Source organism: Balaenoptera acutorostrata, chromosome 2 (genome assembly GCF_949987535.1).
Source record: "Balaenoptera acutorostrata chromosome 2, mBalAcu1.1, whole genome shotgun sequence".
Taxonomy (NCBI): Eukaryota; Metazoa; Chordata; class Mammalia; order Artiodactyla; family Balaenopteridae; genus Balaenoptera; species Balaenoptera acutorostrata.
In genome coordinates, this window is record NC_080065.1 from 69,215,200 (window position 1) to 69,222,855 (window position 7,656).

Below are 7,656 nucleotides of genomic sequence, written 5' to 3' on the forward strand. Positions count from 1 at the left end.
TCTGCATTCAGGGAACAAAAAGACATAATTGCCAGTAAGTGCCTCTAGTGAGGAAGAGATTCATTCACTCCCGTAGAACAAAGTAAATCCAAAGAAGGAAGAGGTTGGTCTTCTTTTGAAAGAGAAACTTCTGGTAGAGTAGAGAGTGTGAATTAGATCAGGGGACCTGACTCATCATCCCAACTCTGTCACTCCTAGTCTCAATTTCCTCATCTATCAATTCATGACATTAGCCTTGATCTGTTCTTTGATTCTTAAAGATTGAAGGATTGGAAGAGTGGTTGCATGTGGCCTTGTTGCTACACTGAATCTTGTGACCACTGAATCTTGAGTCTTCCCAGTGTCAGAAGTGGGACTGCCAACCTACAAGTCCCTTGAAGTCAGCAGTCTGCAGCAGTCATCCACTGGAACCAGCTCTAGGCTAAATTGAAGAGACGGCTAACTTAGTCTTCATTCCCTCTTTCCTGCTCTCATCCTAGTGCTGTCCTTCTTGGTGCCCTAAGATTTCCTCTGACTTTCTGGGCTTCTCTTCCTCTGTTAACACCCATAAATCATGGTTTAAATGATGAAAAAGGCTCCATACACTCCTTTCTGGAGTGTGTGCTTTATAACAGAGGACAAAACCTCTTGTTAAGTCAAAGGAATTCATCTCTAAGTGTTGAATCTTAGGCATTAATGTGTGGTTTGGGGAGAAGCTCAGGGGAAAGAGGATTTTTTCAGCACCTAAGAAATCATACTGCATAAATAGCCAATTTATTCTACTAGCCTTTCAGAAGTTGATAGTACAGTAATGGTTTTCAGCTCTCTCTGCACATTAGAATCTCTGAGTTTTTAGAAAATATCTGAGGACACAAGCCCTGCCCACAAAGATTCTGACTTATTTGTTCCAGGGTGGAACCTGGGCACTGGGGTATTTTTTTTTTTTTTTTTTTTTAAAGATTTTATTTATTTATTTTTTTTATTGATTGATTGATTGATTGATTGATTGCTATGTTGGGTCTTCGTTTCTGTGCTAGGGCTTTCTCCAGTTGTGGCAAGCGGGGGCCACTCTTCATCACGGTGCGCGGGCCTCTCACTACCGCGGCCTCTCCTGCTGCGGAGCACAGGCTCCAGACGCGCATGCTCAGTAATTGTGGCTCAAGGGCCCAGCCGCTCCGCGGCATGCGGGATCTTCCCAGACCAGGGCTCGAACCCGCGTCCCCTGCACTAGCAGGCAGACTCTCAACCACTGCGCCACCAGGGAAGCCCTCCTGGGGTATTTTTAAAGCTTTGCAGGTAATTCCAGTGGGAGACCAGGATTGAAAGCCCTTCTTATATAGGTACAAAAGCCCCTTTGCCCTTTCCTCCAGAGACCCCTTCTTTCCCATTCCCCCTGCCCCTGCCTCTAGGCCTCTAACAGGCTTGACAGTTCACCCCTCTCTCACCTCTGCCTCCTTGCTCCACAGGGCTGAGTGGACCAGGGTGTCCACGCACCGCCCCAGGATGGAGGAGGAGCGCTTCCCTGCCTGGAAAGGGGGTTTCTCTCAGAGGAAGATGTCAGTGGGGCCCCTGACTTGCCTCCTATGTGGGCCTGAGCAGGTGGGCTCTGGCCCACTGCGGAGAATAACATGCTCCTTATTCTCTAAGATGATTTTTCTAGTAGATGGACTTACAAAGGGAATTTTCTGAGCAATTTGATTCAAATTACAATCTATTTCTGCCCCTGTAAGTACCACAAATCAATAACAGCAGTTTCTATTGCAAGTTAGTGAGATTGAACACTGGTATTAATGTTTTATGTGCTGAGAAATCTGTACATTTACTTGGAGTCTTTTTCAGAAAACCTTGATCACAGCCTTTTTTCTGTGAGCTCCTGAGAAAGCCATGCACACCTGATGGGCAGTTGATTGAATCAGGTACAATGAAGTCTCCTGATTCTATAGCCCTTGATTAATTAATTATTTTTGCAGAGAACTGGATCCACTTAGGCTGGTCTCTTAATCATTCTCAATTCTGACTGCACATGAATCACCCAGAGAGATGTTTTAAAAATATCTAGGCCCTGTACAGAGAGGAAAGAAAAACCCTCCGAGGATAGGGCACAGAAATGGTACTTGTGAACTGTGCCCCAGGCCAGGAGATTTTAATGTGGAGCCAAGGGTGAGAATTGCCACTCCTCCACAGAGCTTAGCAAGTCGTTTTGGGGACAAGTCCACCGCTGCAACAAATCTACTCAAACCTGTTCCACACACAGGTGAATTCTCTTCTGAGGTGCGATGTTTGGTTTGGTTTGGTTTGTAAATCCTATAATGCTGAATTTTGAAGAATGATGTTGACCAGAAGCAAATGTAAGCAAACCTTTGGGAATCATCCGTTTTTCTGTATTTAAGGAGCTGTTTTATATATAACGTCATAAAAATTATAAGCATTTTTGCTTTTCCTGCCCAACCACGCATTACGGAACTTCGCAATAAAGAAGCTGGCCCATCATGAGGATAGGACATTTCTTTATCACTTCTGAAACATGAGAATACTGTAGCAACACAATGACCTCCTTTCCCCTAGCCAGCAGAAGGGAGAAGGACGTCACCTGTGACTGGACACTAGAAGGGACTATCGGAGGAAACTTTCTGATATCAGAGATTATTTGGGGGAGGAAATTTTTTTTTTTCTCTCAAGAGAAACAGGGGTTTCCTTGCCTCTGGCATTTAGGAGAGCCCTTTAACTTCCTATACTAAAACTTTGGACAGTAGGACCTGAATGCTCTCTTTACCAGCCTTGCTGTAAATATCCTATATGATCAAATGGAAATTTTCATGGGATGAAGAAGAGAACATAATGTGATCACTCCTGTTTCCAGCGAGGCAGCCAAACAGTATGTTAGGGCCCACGATAGGGAATATGTGCTGTGCAAAGACACAAACCAAATTTGATTTTCTAGTTTCTGTGGAAATCTAAAGATGACATTTAGCAACTACTTCTAGTTGGAATCTCATTCTGACTAAGTAATTGCAAAAAAAAAAAAAAAGTACACATAAAGTCTACATATATATGTGCATATGTGTATATGCCATTTTTGACAAAGAAGAAGAAAAACACTGTCAAGAAGAATGATGCTTAAAACATGTCAAGACAATTTTATCAAATAGAAAATAAAAGAAAGGGAGGAAGAGAGGGAGGGAGGGAAGGAAGGAAGGGGGAGGGGAGAGGGAGAGAAGGAGGGAAGGGGGAAGGGAGGAAGACAGGGAGGGAAGAAAGGAAGGAAAAGGAAGGGAGGGCGGAAGGAAGTCTTAGACTGCGAGAAACTGTCTGTCCAGACCAGCCGTATCCATCCAAGCCCTGTGAGGAGTGACAGCATGATGACGTAGAACAAGGGTGGAGTCTGGGAGATCTCATTTCTCTCCTTTAGCATCTGTATGACCCTGGGCAGGTCTTTCTTCACCTCTGAGGGCCCCGCCTTCTGAAAAAGGACAAAATTTCCTTTGAGTTCTGAGATTTCCCCCAGGAAGAAGAATGAGGGAAAAAGTGCCATCTGAAGGCAAAAGAGGAAATTTGCTGACAAAATTAGAAACATGCTAGTCAGATTTCAAACAAGTAAAGGCAGTAGCATATTATAAGACAAAGATGTATTCAGGCTCCCCCCATTCCTGATGTATTGACGTGAGTGATATCGGGGTACTTCAGGTTTATTTAAACAGAGAAGCTCTGCTTTGTGCAACTGTATTGCTTACCAGTAACCTGCAGAGTCCCAAGAAAGGAATGTTTTGAAAATATGGAAAAGAAATGTCAGGGGTGGAGTCTAGCTTTTTGGCCCTGAAACGAAATTGCCCTGTGTTCTCTGGCCATTTTTAGGAATCTGTGTTAGTAAATGGAGGCCACAGCATTCAGTTTTGAGGAAGGTGGGAACTTGTACCTCTTCCTTTCTCCTTCTGTGTCAGGCCTTCTAGGCGAGGTTCTAGAATGATTAGGCTTTTTCCAGTATTAGTACCATGGGTATAAAATCTAATCATTATTTAAAATCTGCTATACTGACTAGGTGTGAGTTTGGGAACATATAGCACCTGAATACCTAGGCGCGTCCTGCCTCACCGAGGAGACGCTGTTATGGAGACAAAGTGCTAAGCTTTCAGCCTTTAGCAAGGATGAAAAGCTCCATGCAACCTGTTCTGTTCATCTGAGGTTTAAAAGGCTCTTGCAGTAATTAACGGGCGAGCCAGCTGACTTAGTGAGATCTGTCCTCCTGGGAATTTTGGAAGCTGCCCACAAAACGCTGGAGCTTTCTGCCCAAGCAGAGGATTACATCCTGATCCTTGGGAGAGACCCTCCCGTTTGTCCTTTGAAGTGACTGCTTCTCTGCAGGTGTCAAGTAGCTAGCTTCTTGGGGCTGGCTTGCAGATTTGGAGCTTTCTGCTAAGTACTCTCAGTAACGCTTCTCCACGGGTCTTTGGGAAATTTACTTAGTAATCCCTTAAAAGCTTTATGGATATCAGAGACAGTTCTGAAAGTAAAATCAAAGAAGGCTGCCCAGCACTCTTATTCCTGGCTTCAGTTTTTTTAAAAGGTGGGGTAGGCCTTGAAGCCTTCTACCTCTTCCTATTCACACATTCAGCGCCCTGCCTGCCTGTTCCCAGTCAAGCACATGGGTCATAAGTGGTCGCTCTTTGTGAAATGTCCCATACCAGGATTTACTGCACCCAGGAAGAGGCAGTAAGGGTGTGTCCCATTCCTGCGGCCGCCTTGGGGGACATCCCTAGCTCAGCCTGGGGCCCCGGGACCAGCTGTTCCTCCATAGCCAGCCCCAGGTGTTCACTTTTCCTGTTTCCCCTCTCTCCCCAGCAACTCTTCCAACCCCCTCTTAGTCAGGAAAGAGACATGATAGCCCTATTTGCCTCTGTGTGTATTTAGGATATTAGTATTTTCCATATTTTCTGATGATGTCCATTAGTGTTTTGGCAGGCAGGGCAGGACGAGGGACCATGGAAGGTCACAGCAGGACAGGATTCTTTGCTTCCTTCCCTGGCTGTCACTTTTTGAAGTTTAACTTCATTGGTTGTGCCCCTTTGTTTAGCTGTTTCTTTCAAAAATTTTAAAACTTTACCGGACTTAAATTTTATTTTAAATCTGTACATGACCAATTAATTATATTCATTTTACTTCATAGTAGGGAAGGTAGATTTTTTGATGGCTCTTTATTTCACCATTTTTGGTCAGAATAATTGTTAAATATTCTAAAAATGTCTAATTTTTTTTTTTGGTTAACAATAGACAACTTTATTTTCAAATAAGACTTGTTTGGTTTCAAGTCCTTGCCGTGTGACTTTAACCAAACTACTTCACCTCTGTAAGAGTCAGTTTCCTTAACTTTAAGAACTGAGATAATAATACCTACAATCAGTGTTGTAATGATTACATGAAGTAACAGTGTCCAGCTTTCAGGAGAACACCCGATCTATGGTAAAAATTCCATAAATGATAGTGGCTATGAGGATGACAAGTGAATGCTCTTTGTGCAGAGGAAGGCACAGGGTAGGTGGTAGAGGAGGAAATCAGTGTGTTGGGAATATGCAAGTTTGGAGCACACATGAAAGCAACAAAAGGAAATACTTTATTTAAAGATTACAGTGATAAGCAACAGAAAAGAGCTCCAACAATATGTACAGCCAGTAGTGAGATAGACTTTGCTGACATGTACATCACATGCCCAAACAAACACACACTCATTACCTCTCACCCACGTGCATATGCACACATATACATATAGAGTCACATACACACACCACACCCATGTACATACTCATCCACACACGATCATTTATATATACATATGTATAATGCATGGCTTGGAAAGCTATTGATAGTGAGGCTTTTTAAACTGTGTTTAGCTTAATCAGTCAACCTGTCCTAGTCTTACTGCCAGAAGTGTCCCTGGCTGTTTCCGGCACAATTCTATCCCAGATACATCATTCACTTGACTATAAATTGCATTGTCCTCGTAAACAAGCTTCTTTCCTTTCTGTGGCCCATGTGGTCTCTGTGGTCTATTTTTTAATCTGTTAAAATACTTTGAAGTTCAGCTTTGTGGATTTGACATCCAGCTCCCACTGGAACCTAGTAGTGATTTCCTATTTCTGGTTTATTGCTGAAGAGTGATCAAAAAGAGAAAGCATTAGGGCAAGGTCACTCCAATACACTAAAAAAGAAATAGATCGATGGTGAACATTCCAAGGCAAAAAAAAAAAAAAAAAGAGGGCTCTCTCTCTCTCTCTCAGGGTGATTTCCTGTCTCTGTCCTGTCTTAGAAAATGAGCTATAATTCTCTGAATTATTTGCCACATTACTTACTTTATCAACCATGATATTCCAGCCTTTCTATCTGCTTGTAATTAAAGAGAAGAGTCTCTGAATGTCACCAGGACACTGGGGTACAGGCAATGGGACTTGTAAGCTGCTGTAGCAAGATTTTGGTTAAAATTTCCTGCTACTTTAAAACTCCACTACTCAAAAAAACAAAAACAAAAACAAAACCCATCTAGTAACACTTTACCCCCCGAAGTGCTGCTAAACCTGCAGATCTGTGCCAAGCTGCTAACATGAGTATCTGTTCAGCCAGATGATATTTGTACAATCTGTCAAGCATAAAACCTACCTGCGAGTACAATATAGGAGAAGATGAGAGGGGGGAACTGACTATTATGCTCAGAAATGCTTGGCGATCCAAGATAAGAGTGAACACATCCAAATACAGGATGGTCGTGTTACCAACAGAGAGGGCATTTGAGAAGGGTTTGTGCACATGAATCTCCAAAGTAAAGTGTGAAGTTTCCCCTGACAAATAGTGCTGTGGCACATGGTTTTGGGTCCTGCATGCCTGCTGTGGGCCAGCACTACTTCTTAATCTGTTTGGTGTGGATACAATCTATGAAGGTCAAGTGGAGGCAGGCAAAGAGGAATACAAGGTAAATGTAGTCAAGACCAACCTGGTGCCTTTGCAAGCTGCTTGGGTACAAGCCTCACCAGAATGATCCCCGGAAACAAACCTTTTGGGGCTCTGAGGGAGCTGTGGAGGGATGCAGATTCAACCCTTACAGCACCAAATGATTCCTGGGTTATGGTTGAGAAAGCAAAGAATCTAATGCAGAAGCACTTTGTAAGCACATCAAGGAAAGAAGGTAAAGGAGTTTATAAGAAACCATTTTCTCTATACATTAAGAACAGCATAACTCCAGACCTGTTAAGCATAACTCTCTCAAATTCCTAAAACAAAAACAATCTGATCAAGTCTGATCAATTACCATCTGGTCTAGAATATCTCTATGGGGCACATTTTAAAGAGGGCTTCGTAGGCTATAGACCCATGAGGCAATCAATTGTTGTCACCAGAGCACCATTACAGGACATGAAATGTGACAACTTCTGAATCTTAGCAATAATTCATTTTCTCCTCACTCTAAATGAGGTCAGTGAAAAGCCGATACTTGGGCTGGGCCTCAAACCGTCATTTTAATAAAAACATATATGTAACTATATATGAATGGGAGTTGATGACCTCAGGGCTCTGGCCCTCTGTCAGTTGGCTCCCCAAATCACCTCTTTGGGGAACCCTTGAGAGAAATCCTATCTATGACAGACTTGCTGGCAAGGAAGAGCGGTGCAGAAGAGAGACCTGGAGTTTAATAGC

The 7,656-nt window shown here is 43.0% G+C and overlaps 1 pseudogene; it reads left to right on the forward strand.

The window, feature by feature from the left end:
- Positions 1-6,588: 6,588 nt before the first annotated feature.
- On the forward strand, positions 6,589-7,151 carry LOC114239236 (60S ribosomal protein L5-like; annotated as a pseudogene).
- The last annotated feature ends 505 nt before the right edge of the window (positions 7,152-7,656 follow it).